Genomic DNA, 22,385 nt, shown 5'->3' on the forward strand with positions numbered 1-22,385 from the left:
AAATGAAAACAAATGTTGACAAAGATGTGGAGAAATGAGAACACGTGTGCATTGCTGGCGGGAATGTAAAATAATGTAATTGCTGCTGGTGTGGGAATAGTATGATGATTAATATAATATGATGTTTTTGTAAAAATTAAACATTGGAGTACTATATAATTCTACTTCTAGGTATATATTCAGAATAAAGGCAGGCAGAATCTAATATATACATTTCAAGGAACATTTTCACAGCAATATTATTTGCAATATATGTAAGATGGAAATAACAAATGTCCATTGCCAGATGGACAAAAACTAAAATCAAAGCATCCAATCCCATTACTTTATGGCAAATAGATGGGGTAACAGTGGAAATGTTATAGATTTTATTTTCTTGGGCTCCAAAATCACTGTAGATAGCAAATGCAGCCACAAAAATTAAAAGACTCTTGCTCCTTGGGAAAAAAGCTATGACAAACCTAGACAGCATATTAAAAAGCAAAGACATTACTTTGCTGACAAAGGTCCATATAGTCAAAGCTATGGTTTTTCTAGTAGCCTTGTATGGATGTGAGAGTTGGACAATAAAAAAAGCTGAGCATCAAAGAGCTGATGCTTGTAAATTGTGGTGGTGGAGAAGACTCTTGAGAGTCCCTTGGACTATAAGGAGATCACACCAGTCAATCCTAAAGGAAATCAACCCTGAATATTCATTGAAAGAACTGATGCTGAAGCTGAAGCACCAATACTTTGGCCAACTAATGCGAAGAGCCGACTCATTAGAAAATACCCTGATGCTGGAGAAGACTGAAGGCAGGAGGAGAGGGGGACGGCAGAGGATGAGGTGGTTGGATAGCATCACTGACTCAGTGGACATTAGTTTGAGCAAGCTCTGGGAGATGGTGAAAGACAGGGAAGCATGGTGCGCTCCAGTCCGTGAGGTCACAAAGAGTAGAATGTGAACTGAGTGATGAAACATAAATTGCCAGATGAATAGATAGACAAAATATAGCAAATATATACAATGGAATATTTTCAGCCTTCAATAAGAAGAGAGAATTCTGACATATGCTTCAACATGAATGAACTCTGAAGACATTGCAGTAAGTGAAATGAACCAATGATAAAAATAAAAATATTGTATGATTCCACTTATGAGAGCCACCCAGCGTAGTCAAATTTATAGACAGAAAGAAAAATGGCGGTTTCAAGGTCTGTGGTGAAAGGAATTAGAGAGTTAGTGTTTAATGGGAGCAGAGTTTTAGTTTTGAAAGATTAGAATGTTGTAGAGGTGGAATGGCATTAACAGTTTTAGAACAATGTGAATGTACTTAATAACACAAAATTATATACATAAACATGGTTAAAACTTTATATTGCACATATTTTACTGCAACAAAATGAGTTTCTTAAAAGAGTAAATATTTACTTAGAATAGGTAATTATCATAAATGATTTCTGGAGGATTTGGGACACTCCCCACCGATATCTGTTTAAATGATTTAATAAACATGCTTATGGAGAATGTGTCCCTGATTGGACAAGAGTTTCTTTCAGTTAAACTCTCTCCTCTGCATTTTCCGTATGCTGTTTCAGATGACTCAAGACACATCTCATACCAGATGTCACGGTTCTAATACTTAAAGCATACATGACAGGTCTTTCAAGGGCTCGCTCAGCCTCTCAACTGATGTGGATGGAGTAGACCATGTATCTTTGTTCTTCAGGAGGGTGGATGTTGTACTCCTCAAAAAATTATCTTCGTGTTTCAATTTTAAACTGTTTCCAATTTCGATGTGGATGATCAGTTGGCAAGAGATTTGCAATGAGAAGTAATATTACTCTCTTATGTATGCAAGAGAAATATGTAAGCTATATTTTGGGGTTGACATTTTTAATCAGGCATTTCTATTGCAGGCTTGCTAGGGAAATAGTGCTAGGATGTCAGACTCTTGCAGTATGCAGATTAGTGCTATACAACAAAGACTCTCCCTCCTGAAACGCTTACTGCTCCATTAAGAAAGAATTTTTTTTTTCTTTTGAGTACCATTAAGTAGTTTGGCACTTGCCTTTGGGGATAACTAGAAGATGCTGTTTTTCTTCTTGATCTTTGTAGCTTCAGTCAAAACAGAAAGGGCCAATTGCATATCCTTTAAAGTGAAAAGAGTTAAAACAGGAAGAAAAAAGTAACATTGACTCCAAATTATTCATTTTATGTAAGAGAAAATTAATAATGCTAGAATCAAGAGGAACTGCTATTGACTCTGAAACCACAACAGGCAGATCCTATTTCAGAGTATGGGATTTTATATGGCCATCATCTTCTTCATCATCATGTAACATTCAATAATTTCCTAGACTGAACAGTGACCGTGAACCATCCTATAAGCAAAAGAGGTATCAACATTTGTAAACGATTAGAGAAAGCAAAAAATTGGCAGTGGATGGTGAAATACAGGAGACAACTATAATATTTACATCACTCATTCTGCCCACGTACTACTTTGCATATACCACTAGAATGGTCCTTACTGGACTGAGTCGAGAGAGAGCGTATCCTTACTAGTATACCTCTCACTTCATCCTTCAAAGACTAAAAGGGAAAAATAAGACACAGGGAGATGTCTTCACAGGGAGATGTCTTTTCTTAAAAGAGCTTCTGGTCCCTTTAAACACTGAATATTAGAAAAATACGAATACTTGGCATAGTATTCATATCTGAAAACTGGCTTCTTACCACAAATACTGCAAAAATTTAAAAATAGAGCCATCAAAAACAAAACAGATTCAAACTGACAGCGAGTATGTTCAATGTTTCCTTGAAAGGCCATTTCCATCATAGCAAAGATAAATCAATGTTAGTTGCTCAAAATTGGAAAAGTATGAGTAAATGGTCAAAGTTATGAAAAGTGTGTTGTTATTGTTCTTTAGTTGCTTAGTTATGTCTGATTCTTTTGCAACCCCACGGACTGTCAAGAATACTGGAGTGGGTTGCCATTTCCTTCTCCATGGATTTTCCCAATCCAGGGATTGAATCTGTGTCTCCTGCATTAGCAAGTGGATTCTTTACCACTGAGCCACCTGGGAAAATCTATGAAAAGCGTAGCCTCTCAGTCAACTTAAAGGAACAAGGTATTTGAAGTAGAAGAGACTCAGCAAGCTATATAATCAGTCACATTCAATCCAGATACTTCATAACATCTGCTCTTATAAACACAACAATCTACAACCATTACTTTCTTATATCAGTAATTATTAACTCTCTTTTATCAAATCAATAAGATAAGTATTATCTTGCCTACCTTATATATGAGAGGAAAATAAGTTTTCATTCATTTTGTTTCTCAAATTGAAACTATTCAAAGACATTTATTTGGAAGCTACTATATTTTAGGCAAAATGTGAACTGCTGGAGGTATGAAAAACAAGACATATCTTGTTATAGAATTTGGGGGGAAATGAAAGGAAAAAGATAAAACACATGAAACAACTATATTTTTAAATTACAAATTTATTGTGTTGTGATACAAAAAAGTATTTATGAGAAATAATGATAACGGATTACTTCATTGTAACTCTTAATGCAGACAACAACAAATACTCAGCAAAAATTAAAGTGGTGCTCAGGAAATCAAAGAGCCTGTCAGAGCATAAGGAATTACCAGGGTATGTAGGAAGAAAAAAAGAAGAAAGAAAAGAAAGGATAGAAGAAAGGAGAAAATAAAATAAATAAATAAATAAATAAAAAGGAAAATGTTAACCAAGGATGTGGAGCTTTCTTAGAGGCTCAGACAATAAAGAATCTGCTTGCAATGCAGGAGACCAGGATTTGATCCCTGGATGGGAGAAAGGAATGGCTACGCACTCCAGTATTCTTGCCTGGAGAATTCCGACAGAGGAGCCTGGCAGGCTGAAGGTGGACATGAAAATGGGTGCTATGGCTTTCATCTCTATCATTGAATAAAACTGTTAGAACCAAAACTAAAACATCAGCTTTCTTATAAATGGAAACCAAAATCAATCATTCAAAGGGTAGGTTTTTCAATGGATTAGACACAGTCACAGGGAATTTGTAAGCCAGAATGTAAATTAGAATGAATAACCTAAAATCACCTAGAATAAATCACCAAGAGGTGCACATAAAAACCCCACAAAGATGCAAAACTTGGAAAAGTGTGAAGAAATATAGCAGATGCAGTAAGATCTAGTCTTTAAAAAATTGAAGTCCCTGAAAAAAAGAAAGTAAATAATGATGCACCATTATTTTCCTTAACAAAGCAAAGGCAATGATCTACAAATTCAAGAAACTCAATGACACCCAAATAGGACAAATAAAAATAAATACACAGCCTAGTACATCACAGTGATAACATTGAATACCAAGCCAAAGAGATAATCTGAAAAGCAGCAGATAATGTCTTTCTTTTTAAAGGACAGATTACATTTATTAGAGAAACAGAATTATAATCAACATTTCAAAAGCAGCAAGAGCAGTGAGAAAATAGTGGATTAATATATTCAACAATATTTTCAATGTATCAACAAAAGAAATGTTAACTAAGTTAGAATACTATATTCAGGAAAATACACTTCAAAATAAAATTGAAATAAAGACACTTCAAACAATTGAAAATATGATTGCAGTAGACTGTACTAAAATTTTTGTAAGGATAGTACCTCTGACCAAAAAAAAGACAGTCCTATTTTTCAAAGATAGGCTGATATAAGTGGTGAACAAAATAAGATAAACATCATGAGTAGTGGTAAGTGGAAATTGCTAGTATAAGACAAAAATAATTATATCCACATGTTTGTGATTTTTATCTTATATTACTCTGATTAAATAAACATTTTTTCCCTTATGTTTATCAACCATTCATGTTAATTTTCTGAGAAATGCCTGCTCATGACATTGGCACACTCTTTTAATTGGTCATTTAGCTTTTTTGTGGTTTGTCATTTATTCCTCTTAAATAGATTAGACTATGCTATTTTACTTGTTTCATGCTTTTTTGATAAAAGAGCCCCTATTTTTCACAAAGTTAAATTCATCAATCTTTCCCTTATATTCAAAATTTTTACTTTCCTGTTTAAGAAATCCTTTTTGTCTGAATGTGAAAAAATAAAATATGATTTTGGTTTAATTTGTGGCATTAGAAAGGAGGGGTTCGGGGTGAATCTACATTTCTAGCTTGGATAACTGGATAACTGGAAGCAAGGTAAGTCCATCTACTGAGGAAAAGGACACTAACAGAAGACTAGGTTTTAGGAAAGGCAAGGAGGATTATAAATTTAGTTTTTGTCGTGTTTAGCTTAAATGCATTTGATTGAGTTGCTGGTCCTGTGCTGAGATGTTTCAAAGCCTTACGAAAAATGTTTGGATCCCCATGAAGTCCTACTATACCCAAGTTTACCAGGAGATTTAGGTAGGAATGGTGTTGAGGGGTTTCATGATTTATTAAGTCAGGGGTGCTGATAAAAGAAGTAAAGCCACAAAAGTTCCCTGTATCTTGTCATCATTAACCAGCTTTCCTTGGATGGGATGTCAGTCTGGCTGTGTTGCAGGAAAGGGGGACACCCAGTTGACTCGTAGCAGTGCTGCTGCCTGCGTGCATGAATAAACATACCAATGAGACGAGAGATTTCTTCAAGAAAATCAGAGATACCAAGGGAACTTTTCATGCAAAGATGGGCTCAATAAAGGACAGAGAAGATATGGACTTAACAGAAGCAGAAGATAAGAATAGGTGGCAAGAATATACAGAAGAACTGTATAGAAAAGATCTTCATGACCCAGATAACCATGATGCTGATCACCCACCTAGAGCCAGACATCCTGGAATGCAAAGTCAAGTGGGCCTTAGGAGGCATCACTACCAACAAAGCTAATGGAGGTGATGGGATTCCAGTTGAACTCTTTCAAATCCTAAAAGATGATGCTGTGAAAGTGCTGCATTCAATGTGCCAGCAAATTTGGACAACTCAGCAGTGATCACAGGATTGAAAAAGACCAGTTTCATTCCAATCCCAAAGAAATACAATGCCAAAGAATGTTCAAATTACTGCACAGTTGCACTCATCTCACATGCTAGCAAAGTAATGCTCACAATTCTCCAAGCCAGGTCTCAACAGTAAGTGAACTGTGAACTTCCAGATGTTCAAGCTGGATTTAGAAAAGGTAGAGGAACCAGAGATCAAATTGTCAACATTCAATGGATCATCAATAAAGCAAGAGAGTTTCTGAAAAACATCTACTTCTGCTTTATTGGCTGAACCAAAGCGTTTGACTGTGTGGATCACAACTGTTGAAAATTCTTCAAGAGATGGGAATACCAGACCACCTGACCTGCCACTGGAGAAATCTGTATGCAGGTCAAGAAGGAACAGCTATAACTGGACATGGAACAACAGACTTGTTCCAAATTGGGAAAGGAATTTGTCAAGGCTGTATATTGTCACCCTGCTTATTTAACTTATATGCAGAGTACATCATGTGAAATGCTAGACTGGATGAAGCACAAGCTGGAATCAAGATTGCCAGGAGAAATATCAATAACCTCAGATATGCAAATGACACCACCCTTACAGCCGAAAGTGAAGAGGAACTAAAGAGCTTCTTGATGAAGGTGAAAGAGGATAGTGAAAAAGTTGGCTTAAAACTCAACACTCAGAAAACTAAGATCATGGCATCTGGTCCCATCACTTCATGGCAAATAGATGGGGAAACAATAGAAACAGTGACAGACTCTATTTTTTGGGCTCCAGAATCACTGTAGATGGTGACTGCAGCCATGAAATTAAAGGATGCTTGCCCCTTGGAACAAAAGTTATGACCAACCTAGACAGCATATTAAAAAGCAAAGACATTACTTTTCTGACAAAGGTCCGTCTAGTCAAAGCTATGGCTTTTCCATTAGCCATGTATGGATGTGAGAGTTGGACTATAAAGAAAGCTGAGCATCGAAGAGTTGATGCTTTTGAACTGTGGTGTTGGAGAAGACTCTTGAGAGTCCCTTGGACTGCAAGGAGATCCAACCAGTCCATCCAAAAGGAAATCAATCCTGAATATTCATTGGAAGGACTGATGCTGAAGCTGAAGTTCCAATATTTTGGTCACTTGATGCAAAGAACTGAGTCACTGGAAAAGACCCTGATGCTGGGAAAGATTGATGGCAGGAGGAGAAGGGGATGACAGAGGATGAGATGGTTGAGTGGCATCAATGACTTGATGGACATGAATTTGAGCAAGCTTTGGGAGTTGGTGATGGACAGGGAAGCCTGGCATGCTGCAGTCCATGGGGTTGCAAAGAGTCAGACATGACTGAGCAACTGAAATGAACTGAACTGAACTGGTGAGACTCACTAAAACAAAAATAGGAAATAAAACGCATTTGCGCCTTCTATGGTTGATATATTGAGAGAAGTTTTTTACATGGAATTGATGCCCATAGGAGATATCGGAGGTAGAGATGCTACATATGAATTATTTTTGTAATGATGGTAAAAGAAGCCAATGAGTGTGAATAAGCTCACTTAAGAAGTGAGTAGGCAGTAGTTCTCAACTTGAAGAGACTTCGACCCTCCATCCCTCCCCAACTTCCTAGGACTCTCAGCAATGTCTGGAGACGTTTTTTGCTGCCATGACTGGAGGAATGCATCTAGACTGTAGAGGCCAGGAATCTACTCAGCAAACCTCAACACAAGATAGATAGCCCCGCCTTTTCCCTGGTGGCTCATATGGTAAAGAATCTGCCTGCAATGCAGGAGACCCGGGTTCGATCCCTGAGTAGGGAAGATTCCTTGGAGAAGAAAATGGCAACACACTCCAGGATTCTTGCTTGGAGAATTCCAAGGACAGAGGATCCTGGCAGGCTACAGTCCATAGCGTTGTAGAATCGGACACGCGACTGAGTAACACTTCACTTGCACTCTCTCCTAAAAGAAAATATCCAGCCTCATGTATCAATAGTGCCAAAGGTGAGAAACCCTGGGGTAGAAAAAAGAGGTCCTTTGCCAAATTTTGTACAGCACTTGGTGGTTGTGTTGCAGAATGAAAATTTTCAAGTAACACAGAAAAGAAGTAGTCAGTCATCTAGGAGGAGAATCAAGCCAAGAGGTAAACGTTATCAATGGTATCAAATGCCACTGAGTTCCTCTAAACTGAAGAATATAAAGTATCAGTTAGACAAACATATTGAAAATGAAGTTTTTTCATGATACTGTTTTGTGGAATGATGAGGGTAAGAGAGGAGTGAAACTCAGGTTAGAGTCTGTTGAACAGTGAGTAGAACATAATGAAATGTAAGTTAACAAGAATAGATAGCTCTTTTGATATTTTTTGGCTGTGAATGGAAGAAGAAAGGGAAAGTATGGAGTGGAGTGAGTTTCATTTTTCAAGGGAGAAATTTATGGATATTTAATAGCCAATGAAACAGATCCAAAGAAGGAGAAAGAGAAATGGATGAGAGATCCTGATAGCACATGAAGATGAAGTGTAGGAATTCAAGGCTTGGGGTTAAAAAAAAAAAAAAAAAAAGACTTTAGGCAGAGGAAGTCTCTCTCCTCCAGTGTAATAAGGGAGAAGGAAGACAGAATGTGTGTGTCTGCAGGTGTAAGTGTATAGGTTAAAGATGAAGACTGGCAATCTAAAAGCTTCTATTTTTACTCTAACATAGGTGAGTTCAGCTGCTGAGAATTGGAGAAACAGTGTTATGTGAGATATCTAGGCTGAAGACCGCTTGAAGAGTACACTGCATTTAATAGAGGAGTTGGATGATCAAAGAAATACAACCAGATCACCATTTTTTTGTCTCCACTTTCTCCATCTCTCTCTTTCTCTCTCTTATCTTTCAGTCTGACAACCTGGAGCACAAATACTCAATACCCAGGTGATATTTGAGTTCCCTCCTAAATATCAACTATTAATATATGTTAATGTTACAGAGGACACTTCACTAGAATATCTGTTCATTGTTAGTTTTTTCTACTTTAGGACCACATCTCTACACTACATTTATAACCTATTACACAGTAATTAGAAATATGCTCATGCAAATTCTATCTAAACTTTTTGGCTCTCAGTACTTCATAAATTACATGACGCGAAGGAGAGTATACTTGTACAAAAATTCTCTGCTCACGTCTACTCCTTGGCAACCAGTGATATCCCCAGGCTCATCCCTGAGTTATAAGCTTAGAGAGGTCGCAGTTGACTTCAGTTCTGATTCAACTACAATCTGTGTGCATGAAGCAGGCACTTAATGAAACCTGAGCCTTTGTTGGTTCATCATTAAAAGGATATGGTGACCATTGCCTCTCACAGGGCTTGTGAGGATTGACTGCTTGTGCACGTGAAGTGGTCACACCTCCTGGTTCCAGCTAGCGATCCTGGCGTGATTATTAACCATGTCTCCTTCATTCCTCTGCCTCCCTCGTTTCATCCAAGCATCACCCTTCATGTTTAGCAGTCATTCTCCAGAGAGATAAAACACTGATTTGCCAGTTACCATGGTGAAAACAATCCCACGGTGATCAATTTTAAGTTACCAATATGTTGAATTCACAAAGACCCTCAAAATATACTGGCTCTTATGAGCCGATAATAATAGCTGACTCCAGCCACTACTGAGACTAGTTCTCAATCTTGGCTGCACACTGTAAAAATGTAATGTAGCTTTAAATATATTGGGTCTCATCCTCAGAGATTCTGATGTATAGGTCTGGCATGAGACCTCAGGACTAGGATTTTTTTCAGAGCTTTCCTGATGATTCTGACATGCAGCCAATGTTAAGAAACATTACCCTGTATCTACCCAGACTACAATACGTTATCAATAAGTGGTGGCTATGTCCATTGTATGGGATATTCTCGTGATAATTTTCTTTTGAATGACTCTCTCTTCTTTTACTCAGACTTCAATGTGAAGATTAATATGTAAATTGAAAAGATTACTTGGAAACCCAATTCTGAAAGACTTCTTGATTTCCACTTCAGGTCTTTCTTTTTGGATTATTCCCTATCCTAAAACAAATTTGTTCTTTCAAGACTTGTGTTAGTCCCCTATTCTCATTATCCCTCTTTTTCTTACTTTTTAATATTACCCATCCCTAGGATGCCTTTCACAGTATTTGTGATATAAGAGACATAGAGAAAAAAATGTAGAGGTGACCCAAAGGAATAGTAGGGTCTCAGCTGGCAGAAGGCACACTGGAGTTTCCATGCCATGGGCTGTGAAGATAGGAAGAAAGCAGTGACTCAATCACAAGCAAGGGGGGCCAGCCACCCTAACGAACGAAGGCCACCTAAAGGGGGCAGGGACAACTTGTAATTGATCAGGAATGGTTTGGATATTTACAAGGATCTAAGCTAGATGTTGGAAAATGTTTATTCAAAGAAAGAAGAGAGAAAGTGGTCAATATTTTGCTCACCAGCCCATTGAAGAGAAGTCCCCAAAATTCTAAAATAAAATATGTTCATTTTTAGATACTTAAAACTCCCTGTCTTCACTTTAGAGATGGACAATCTATTATGGTGAATTAGTCCCTACAACTTTTTTTCCTTAAGCTTTATAAATTACTTTGTTAGTGAAGACACAGTGTCTATATTGTTTTCTGGATACTTCCATAAAATACTATTTTAGGAAGAAAATGATAAAAGCTGAATACTTTGAAGGTCAGATTTATGAAGTCAACATCCCAAGGTGAGGGAGGTTTCATATCTCACGCAGGCAGGGAAATCACAGCATCAATATCACGTGGGAACTTGTTAGAGAAGCAAATTCTAGAATCCCATCTTAGACTTATGAATCAGATTTTTTAGGGGTAGGGTCAAAAAATCTGCATTTTACCTGAACCTTCAGATGATTGTAATATGTGTTTGCATTCATACATGCTAAATCGCTTTAGTCGTGTCCGACTCTTTACAACCCTATGGCTTGTAGCCCCCCAGGCTCCTCTTCCCATGGGATTCTCCAGGCAAGAATATTGGAGTGGGTTGCCATGCCCTCCTCCCGAGGATCTTCATGACCCAGTGACCAAACCCAGTCTCCTGCATTGGCAGGGGGGTTCTTTACCACTAGCACCAACTAGGGAAGCCCCATGAAGCCTTTGAGGGCAAAGCAATTCCAGTTATGAAAACATTAACTCCAGAGTTTTAAAACTTGAGTGTGTTTTCATTCTTCTGTTATTCTTGCTTTGTAATGCCAAATGCTGAAAGGACCAAAAATTATTTCTAGTATGTTCCCCAATCTCAAGAAATAAGTGTTGGTTTAAACTGAACTAGAAGACAATACAAAATAATAGAAACAAATTCCCAAATATGTGACACAGATGCAAAGGACTTGGGAAATCTGGAAAGGAGAAAGAGGTCAGTGTGGCCTAAAGGCCCGGAGGCAGGATTTGGGGAGGAAGTAGGAATAAGACAGGTTTTGGAGTTAAGCAATATTTAGACAGCTGGAAGAAGGCAAGCTGTGAGAGCTGCTCCTTGGCTAAGCAGATTTGTAATATAGCAGATCTCGTTCAATCTGGAGATGATGAGATTAGGTGATTATTTCCTTCCTTCCAGAGGGAACATATTGAAAGATGGACTCCTGCAACATCTCAGAATGCAAGATACTACACAGGTTCTGCTTGGACCACTGACAACGCTCATGTTAATTCTCTGAGTAGGGAGGTGAGCTATGGCTATTCAACGACCATCCTTTGAAAGGAATCAGAATTACATTTCTTTTGATTCCCATTTCTTTCTTAACAGATGTACAATGTTAGGAAAGCTACACATCCTTTTTCTTGGTATCAGGTGGATGTCTTCTAGCTGGATGTATTTATCTGTTTATTTAAAATTTTCCTATATACCCTTGTTATTCTTGGAGTAGAAAAATATAGTACAAAGAGCAAGGGCTTTGAAGTCAAGTAAAATTCATAATAATCACAACCATTGACTTGAACTCCTAGTCTGTTGGGCACTATGTCGAGTGGAAACTGAGGCTGCGAAGGATAAGTCCCTTGTCCTAGATTACACAGTGATGATTCTGGGTTCAATCAGGTTGATTTGAAATCCCTTAAGCACTATTCTAACTTGTCAACATGATTCCAGCCCATGATGTTGGGTGAGCTTAGGCAAGTAAGTCAACTGGGCTTCAGTTTTATCATCTGGATGGTGAAGATGCATGAGACCTTCTCAAACAACTGAGGATCATTTGAAAAAATATGGGCAAAGCCCCTCCTCCAGTTATCTGCTTACCTATACTTAGTGGGGGAGCATCTAATTCTCACTACATTCACCTCCTAAATGGTTGAGACAACTGGTTTACCCAGATTATGCCATTAGGCATCTTGTTTTGTTCTAAACTTAACAAAAGAAGTTTAGAACAAAGTGGCCCAGAAATAAAGGAAGGGTTGCGCTAGCATGTTATCACTTTGATTTTATCTTACCTCAGGGAGTAAAAATAATGACCATCCAATAAAGCAATATCAAGTAGGGGGAGGTTATACATTTCCTATGAACCTCTGTTTCTGTCAGATTCTCATGCTGTTAAGATTTATTCCTAAAATGTGAGCTTTGATACTTTATCAACCCCTCAGATCTTTACTCATCAAGGGATTCTAAAGAACATTCCTCACCAGGAATTAAATCATTTATTTTAAAACTACATTACTAATTTGTCTATTGCGGGATATAGAACAGAAAAAGTCTAATTCTTTTTTTTCCTTTTACAGCAGCAGGGTCGCAACATCACAGGCAGCTGCTTTCCAAATTGTCCAGCCATTAAGTAATTATTTCCTCATCATAAGAGCAGATGGGAGAGAGCACCTCCCTCCCTGCTTAATAGAGCCCTCACTTGCTCTGCCTTCTCCTCCACGCTGCCTTGAAATGGGCTAGGCTTATAGCAGTATAGTATTGGTTTTCTTCTTATAATTGAAGAAATATAATGTGACTAAGCATTCTGACTGCTGATTGTTTTTCAACAGTCCTAAAAGGCAACAAAGGATGACAGCAATCCTTTGATAGTGGATGATCGTGAGATGCTAGATCTGGAAGCAGCAGGATGTATTATCTAGGACATGTCCCTTCCTATGTTTGTGAGGAGCTTAAGTTGAGGGAAGTGATTTGGTCAAGGTCCTACTTAGCAGGTGGCATAGTTGAGTCTTGGGTTCAAGTCTTAGCACTTGAGGCTCAGTGGAGTGTTTCCTCCACTACTCCATAGATATGGGTCTGGACCACGAACATATCTCACCTTCCTAATAGCTATCTACCTTCTGATGTCAGAAGAAACAGATACAGTGAGTGATGTTTTGTCTCTTTTTGTAGAAAGGTGGAGGATAATGTTGAGATTTTAGCAATCTGCATATACTTTTTGGGTAAAGTTAACATATAGCATTGTTAGTTTCAGGTATACAACATAATGATTTGATATTTGTGTATATTATGTAATGATCACCACAACAAATCTAATTAGCATTCATCACTATATATAGTTACAATTTTTTTCTTGTGATGAGAACTTTCAAGGTTTACTCCCTTAGCAACTTTCAGATATAAAATATTGCTAACTATAGTCACAATGCTGTACATTGTATCTCCATGACTTATTTATTTTATAACTAGAAGCTTATACCTTTAGACTACCTTCACTCATTTTGTCCACTCCCTTCTCCCCACCTCTGGTGACCTCCAATCTGTTCTTTGTAACTATGAATTCATTTTGTTGTTGCTTTTAATTCCACATGTAAGTGAGATCATACAGTATTTGTATTTCTCTGTATTTGTCTTTCTCTGACTTACTTCATTTAGCATAATAGACTCAAGATACACCCATATTGTCCCAAAAACTATTTTCTCCCTTTCTTTGACTGAATAATATTCCATGGTGTATATATATGTATATTCTTCTTTATTTGTCTTTTGATAGACAGGTTGTTTCCATATCTTGGCTATTGTGAAAAATGCTGCAATAAATGTGGGAGTGCAGATATCTTTTTGAGTTAGTGCATTTATTTGCTTCAGATAAACACCCACAAGTGGAATTGCCAGCTAATATGGTAGTTTCATTTTTAACTTTTTACTTGTGCTCAAAGATATCATCAGTATCCATATCATCATTCATCCTAAACCCAGGCAAAGTCTAATAAAGTTCACATTTTGCAGGTAAATAGAAAACTTTAGAAGATTAAATCTCCAATAACTACTAGCTGCCTGTATATGGTGTTCAGTCAACTTTAATTTCCTCTTTCACTCATCCTTTTTCTATCTTTTAATATTTTAATCTCCAAACTCTCTCAGAATAGTGATTTCTCAATGTGTGTCAATTTTTTTCTCAATAAAACTGGAAAAATTTACTAAATAAGTATTAAATAGAGAATTCCCCTTGGATGCATTTCATATTGGTCTGACCCAGGGTTCTCTGTGTGGCCCACAGAGCTACCATGTGTGTCCTAAGGAGCCAAGAGTGGGGATGTGCTTGTTTAAAATGTTTTTTCCCAGGCCTCTCCCCAGACGTACTGAATTCTGTTTTCTGGGACATGGAAGGGAGAAGTTACAAACAGTAATCAGCATACATTTTCCCTTCTGCATCTGCCTCTGTAACTTCAGATAACCCAACTATAGTTACAAATGAGGTGATTTTAATGCTAAAAAGACAATGAGCTAGGCCCAGTGGCCCCTCTGAATCTCCATACCACCCTTTAGGACTCCACTCTCACCACAACTCCCCAGGTACCTTGAGTGTCTTTAGTGTCTAAGAACCGGTCTTCAAAGGGTCTTCTATTCTGGTTTCTACATGCATGCCCACTCCTACAAAACACTTGCAGACAGCATCTGGCCGTGAGGACAACTCTGCTCTGCCCAAAGCACCTGATGGTCTCATAGGGGAGAAACTCCAGGTGTTACAGAGGCAGTGTAATTCCTTCTTCCGTCACCACAGTGAGGTAGGAAGAAGAAGGATCCTGTCTCCAGCTTGGGATTGCACATTATTCCTGAGCTCAAGTTTTCCACTCCTCGTCCCTGGGTTTCACAAAATCCGTTGTAAGAATAACTTGCTCTGCCCTTCCTCTCAATAGGCCTTTGACTGAAGTCCAGGAACATGCTTTGCTATCTGCCCATAGCTCAACCTCTAGTCCCAGCACAAAACCACGCACACCCTTTTTGGGTCCCTATCCACCACACATAGAATTCCACCATATAGATACATGGGTTTTCCAAAGATCCAGAACTCATCAGAAAGACTGGATTTTAGGGAATGAAATAGCCCACTCTATTCATCTTCACTTGCAGAGTTTCATTATTTTAAAAATTGCATTTTGTCTTATATCCTCCATTATATATATATATATATATGTATACATATGTGTGTGTGTGTGTGTGTGTGTGTGTGTGTGTGTGTATACATACACACATATACTCTTACATACATTTTAGGTGAAGTGTAGAACAAAGCACTAAGAGGATAGCAGAAATGCAGTACAGAAATATAAAAAGGGCAGAAACAAAATCAAGGACATGAGAAAACTATAAGCAACAAGAATAAAAGAATGGAGAGATAGAATGAGAGGTACTCAATTAACATACAGGCAGAGTAAGTCAACAAGAAAGCATGAAAAGATATGAGGAATGGGCAAAAGCATAGTGACAAAATTAGCTAATATTTATTGAGTGATACCAGATCTTGTGCTATGTGCTATGTGCTTTACTTGCAAATTTCAGTGAAGCACCACAAAAATTCTATCATATTACTGGTACTTTGATTTCCATTTTGTATTAGGCAAGTGAATCTCAGTTAGGCTTGGTGCACACAGTCTACTGTTTTTAATATACAGTATAATACGTATACTGTTTTTGATACCAGCATTGCTATTTGACACTATACTGTATTCCCACTGCGTGAGGCTCAACCCTAGGTCACCTCTCCTTTGATGCCTTTGGGCGCTTCCCCTTGGCCTTTTCCCATGATCCAGTGACTCAAAATTTAACGTTCTGCACAGCAGGAATCTTCAATATCTCCTTCTAGGCTCTGCTGCCACTTTTCCATGCCTCACTGATTTTATACATTTCTAGCTTGACTAGAAGTTAAATTTCTGAATCTGCTTGCAATGCAGAAGACCTGGGTTCCATCCCTGAGTCAGCGAGATTCCCTGGAGAAGGTAATGGCTCTCCACTCCAGTATTCTTGCCTGGAGAATTCCATGGACAGAGCAGCCTTGTGGGCTACAGTCCAAAGAGTTGGACATGACTGAGCATCTAAACACACACGCATGCACATTGTAAACTAGAATTTGAACTAAGACAGGCAGATTATTGGCAAAAACAAAGGCCAGATGGAATATGTTGGACAAAACAACAGAAATGATGAGCTGCATTTTTTTAAAATATTTTTTTAAATGGTCCTATGATGACCATTTTTAGATTTTGAAGAGTCAGAGGGTCAGGTAAGAGCTAGAAAATGAAGGATGACCACTCCCCTTCCATTTCAGCCAACAGATTCCATGGTTTCCCCAGTTGTCACACGGGGTATGCTCAGACTAGGGACTGCCAGATGGCCCTTCTCCACTCTCTTCAGATTATGAGGACCTGGAAATTATTTTCTCTACACTGTTGATAACCGAAGGTAGAGACCATGATAGTGCCATACTAGGAAAAAAGAGCAATTGAAATAAATGAAAATGCAGCAGATGAGCTTAAAGAAACAGCAATAAAAAATTGAGGTAGAAAATAGTAAACCTTAGACAGCACCAAATAATTTACATACTTCCCTCCAACCTGCAATTCTAGGTCTTTAAGGGAGAGAAATACATTATGCAGACCGGATAATGAAAATTTGTATTCCATAATTTTAAACTTCCTGGCTATGTTTTGCCAAGTGCATGTTAAACAAGGCATTCTGCAACCTAATTGTGGGTGACTTCTCCCCATTCTAATTGTGTTTTAAAAGTATGTCTTTCTATCTCATTCATGCATACCCAGATCACTTTGTTTTTCCCCTAAAGCACAGCAGTAAAACACACAAAACTGAGGAGTTTTTATTTTGCTGTCCACCCAGGAATCCTGAATGGCAAAATAATGGGGACTGGCAAACACTTTTTCTGTGATGCCCCAGATCAGATGTTCAGACTTCTTACTGGTTTCCAAGGTTAGGATTGCAACAGCAACATGGCACGCAAAGATAAATGTTTAAGACAGTGATCCTCTGTCAGGGGTGATTTTTGCTCACCTCTCCTGGGGACATGTGGCAATATGTGGTGATATTTTTGGTTGCCCTAATGGGAGGAGGTTACTGGCATGTAGTGAGTAAAGAGATGCTGACAAATATCGTACAAGGCTCAGGAAAGTCCCTGCCAAAAAAGAAATATTCTGTCCCACCTGTTAATAGTAATAGTGTCCAAGTTATGAAACTCCAATCTAAGGTACTATTAAAAGCCATTCGGTTAAACTCTTTGCATCATGACACATTGCTTGAGACTTGCGCATGAAAAATCAAAGAATTTTATTTAAAAAGACTACTGATTTATGTGAAGAAAATATACACAGTGTGTCTTTATTTATGAGAGCCTCAGCTGATTTCCACCAGTGCCTTTGTTGCAGGAATCGTAGCCCAAGAGATCACAGTGGTCTTCTCCACTGGTAAGGCAGAGGTCAGTACCCACATACGAGTCTGGAGGCCAACCAGGGTGAAGATAGCTAGTCAAAGCAACAACAGAAGGAAGAAGGGGCAGCAAAGTCCTTAGAAATGTCAAGAGGAACAAGTTGATATTTCAGATTTAAAGGAGCAGGAATGTCTGAAGGTGGGTATGTGAGTGGTAAGGCCAAGGATTCTGAGCATTAAACCAATGTGGAATGAGGACAGTCTGCACAGTAAAAGGCTTTGAGACTCCCGACTATATAACATATGTATGACATAAATATAGCAATATTTTAATAAGCTGGTGGGCAGATGTACTAAGTTGCTTCAGTCATGTCCAACTCTTTGAGACCCCATGGACTGTAGCCCGCCAGGCTCCTCTGTCCATGAGATTTCCCAGGCAGAGTACAGGAGTGGGTTGCCATGCCCTCCTCCACAGGATCTTCCCGGCCCAGGGATCAAACCCATGTCTCTTTTGCCTCCTGCATTGGCAGGCAAGTTCCTTACTGCTAGTGCCACCTGGGAAGCCTAAAATATAGTATAGTATAATATGTATATTTTATATTTAAGTTTTATATATGAGTAAACCAAAGCTGAGAGAATTTAATTTTTTTCATAGGGTGGCAAAGTTATTATGAGGCAATAAATGTCTTACTACCATGAAATGAGAAAAACTTTCCCTCCCTCTAAGCTCTAGCAGCCTGTTCACATGCTCACTTAGCTTATTATAATATTTTACATATGTCTCCAGGGAGCATTCGTATTTTTAACCTTTCTCTCCCTCAAAAAACCCATATCTTCCTTGCCTCAGTTACCTGTGTCTGTTCCTTATGAGTAGGAGAATGCTTATCCTATACTGTATGTATCCCTCTTCAGGGCAGGCATTGACTGAATGGAACTGAAAAGTGAGCTTTATAACAACAGAAATGCAAATTAAAATAAATGTGTACCTGCATAACATATCCTTATATTCATTTTTATACATTACTCCTGATGATGATGATCATATTTTCTTCATTATTTTTCTCCAAAGGAAATTGGAAAAAACTAAGCAAGAGATTATGAAATGTTATTCTTCTAGTAAATTTTAATTATTTTTCAAAATTTTAATTTTGTATAGAGAGCATTTTATATGTGTACAACTACAGGAAAAATGATTAAAATGATGAGTCAGGATAAATTTGATTTGGGGTGCTACTGAAAGTTCGCTATTTGAGTCCCCTGGGCTCTTAGAGACTCAGAGCATCCCAGGGTGGAAGGAAATTGGATAAATTCAGTGAATATAATTGTACTGTGAGCTGACTCCTCCCAAATGAATGACTTATAAAAAATATTCCTTATATCAGTAACTTTCAGCCTAACAGAGGTATTCACAGCAAGGACTTAGGTAAAGGAAACATTTGGGAGCAGGAGAGTCCTTTTATTAAGATTCAAAACTCACTTTATTTGCGGGAACTTTCAAACAATGACAGAACATGGAGGAATCTTAAATGCACATTACCAAGAGAAAGAAGCCAATTTGAAAAGGCTACACACTAGGATTCCAACTATGTGACGTTCTAGAGAAGGCGGAATTATGAAGATTAGTAGCTGGCAGGTGCTGAGTCAAAGGAGAGATGAGTAGATGGAACACAGAGAAGTTTTAGGGCAGTGAAATAGTCTGTGTGATACCATGATGATGGATAAGTGCCACTATGTATGTGTGTGTGCTCAGCTGTATCTGCCTCTTTCTGAGTCCATGGACTGTAGCCCTCCAGGCGCCTCTGTTCATGGGATTGTCCAGGCAAGAATACTGGAGTGGTTTGCCATTTCCTTCTCCAGGGGATCTTCCCAACTCAGGAATCAAACCTGGGTCTCCTGCATTGTAGGTGGTTTCTTTACTGACTCAGCCACCAGGGAAGCTGCATATGTCATACATTTATCCAAACACACAGCGTGTACAACCATGAAGACTCAAGCCTATGCACTTTGGGTGATTACGATATGCCAGTGTAGATTCATCAGTTGTAATGAATGTACCACTCTGGTGAAGAATGTTGGTAACAGAGGAGGCTCTTGTGTGGGGGACAGGGGGAAGATGGGAAATCTCTGTATCTTCCCCTCAAATTTGCTGTGAACCTAAACTGCTCTCCAAAAAAATATCTTAATAAATTTTAGAAGAATAGCTTGTAGGGGATTTAGGACAGAAGCACGAATACAAATTAGGAAGCTGATACAATCATACAGGCAAGAGTCAAAGGGTTTGGATCAGATAAGGAGTTTCTAAGTGTTTGGATTTTACTGCAAGTCTTAAAAACCCTCATCCTTGTACTATTGCAAAAGGTCCCCAGATCAATCCTTCTCTCCAGGGCCCTCCCATATAGCCTTCTCCATGTCATCTGGGTGAAGGATCAAAACCACAGTTATGATAGCATCTCACCTTTGCTTTAGCATCCCCAGAGGTCTTGGAGTCCACTCCATAGAGTCTTCCAATGTGCTACCAACTAGACATCTCCACGAGAGTCTGCCCTGTTCCCCTAAGGTTCTTCCAGTCACAGTAAATCATGGCTCATTCCTAAGTGGTTGGTACCCTGTGGGGATCCTATGTCTCCTGATACTATCATTTCTGTACCATCTACACATTCCCTCTGCTCTCCACCCAGAAAATTTCTGCTTCCCCGTGAGATACAGCTCAAAGGTTGTCAGCTTATTTCCCAGACATCCAAGCCCAATAAGGGACTTCCTCCATTCTGTTCACATAGAAATTTACTTATTTGTAATGTAGTAATTCTAAATGTACAACTAAATATTCTTAGCTCAAACTTCCATAACAAATTACCACAGACTGGTGGCTTAAGCAACAAACATTCATTTTTCACAGTTCTGAAGGCTAGACGTCCAAGGTCCAGGTTGCCAGCATGATTGGGTTCCTGCAGAGTGAGGATCATCTTCTTGGCTTACAGATGACTGTCTTCTTGCTGTATCTTCACATGGTTGATAGAGAGCCACTTAGCTCTCTGGCCTATTCTGATAAAGGCACTAATCTCATTTATGAGGCTTCCATCCAGATGCCCTAATTATCTCCCTGATGTCCCACCTGCTAATGTCCCACCGCAGCTGCACGGTGCTGGAGCAGCGACCTGCTGACGGGAGATACCCCTCGTCCAAGGTAAGGAGCAGCGGCTGTGGTTTGCTGGAGCAGCCGTGAAGAGATACCCCACGTCCAAGGTAAGAGAAACCCCAGTAAGATGGTAGGTGCTAATAGAGGGCACCAGAGGGCAGACGGACTGAACCACAATCACAGACAACCAGCCAATCTGATCACAGGACCACAGCTTGTCTAACTCAATGAAATTAAGCAATGCCATGTGCGGCCACCCAAGATGGACGGGTCATGGTGGAGAGGTCTGACAGAATGTGGTCCACTGGAGAAGGGAGTGGCAAACCACTTGAGTATTCTTGCCTTGAGAACCACATGAACAGTATGAAAAGGCAAGAAGACAGGACACTAAAAGATGAACTCCCCAGGTTAGTAGGTGCCTAATATGCTACTGGAGATCAATGGAGAAATGACTCCAGAAAGAATGAAGGGATGGACCCAAAGCAACAAAAAACACCCAGTTATGGATGTGACTGGTGAGAGAAGCAAGGTCCAATCATGTAAAGAGCAAGATTGCATAGGAACCTGGAGTGTTATGTCCATGAATCAAGGCAAATTGGAAGTGGTCAAACAGATGGGAAGAGTGAATTCGACATTTTAGGAAACGGCAAATTAAAATGAATTGAAATGGGTGAATTTAACTCAGATGACATTATATCTACTACTGTGGGCAGGAATCCCTTAGAAGAAATGGAGTAGCCATCACAGTTAACAAAAGAGTCTGAAATGCAGTACTTGGATGCACTCTCAAAAACAACAGAATTATCTCTATTTGTTTCCAAGGAAAACCATCCAATATCATGGTAATCCAAGTCAGTGCCCCAACCAGTAATGCTGAAGAAGCTGAAGTTGAACAGTTCTATGAAAACCTACAAGACCTTTTAGAACTAACACCCCCAAAAGATGTCATTTTCGTTATAGGGGCCTGGAATGCAAAAGTAGGAAGTCCAGAAACACCTGGAATAACAGGAAAATTTGGCCTTGGAGTACAAAATGAAGCAGGATGAAGGCTCATAGAGTTTTGCCAAGAGAACACACTGGTCATAGAAAACACCCTCTTCCAACAACACAAGGGAAGACTCTACACATGGACATCACCAGATGGTCAACACTGAAATCAGATTGATTATATTCCTTGCATCCAAAGATGGAGAAGCTCTATATAGTCAGCAAAAACAAGACCATGAGCTGACTGTGGCTCAGATTATGAACTCCTTATTGCCAAATTCAGACTTAAATTGAAGAAAATAAGGAAAACCTCTAGACCATTCAAGTATTACCTAAATCAAATCCTTTATGATTATACAGTGGAAGTGAGAAATAGCTTTAAGGGGCTAGATCTGATAAACAGAATGCCTGATGAACTATGGATGGAGGTTCATGACATTGTACAGGAGACAGGGATCAAGACCTTCCCCAAGAAAAACAAATGTAAAAAAGCAAAATGGCTGTCTGAGGAGGACTTTCAAATAGCTGTGAAAAGAAGAGAAGCAAAAAGCAAAGAAGAAAAGGAAAGATATACCCATTTGAATGCAGAGTTCCAAAGAATAGTTAGGAGAGATAAGAAAGCCTTCCTCAGTGATTGGTGCAAAGAAATAGAGGAAAACAATAGAATGGTAATGATTAGAGATCTCTTCAAGAAAATTAGAGATA

Source organism: Muntiacus reevesi, chromosome 15 (genome assembly GCF_963930625.1).
Source record: "Muntiacus reevesi chromosome 15, mMunRee1.1, whole genome shotgun sequence".
Lineage (NCBI taxonomy): Eukaryota > Metazoa > Chordata > Mammalia > Artiodactyla > Cervidae > Muntiacus > Muntiacus reevesi.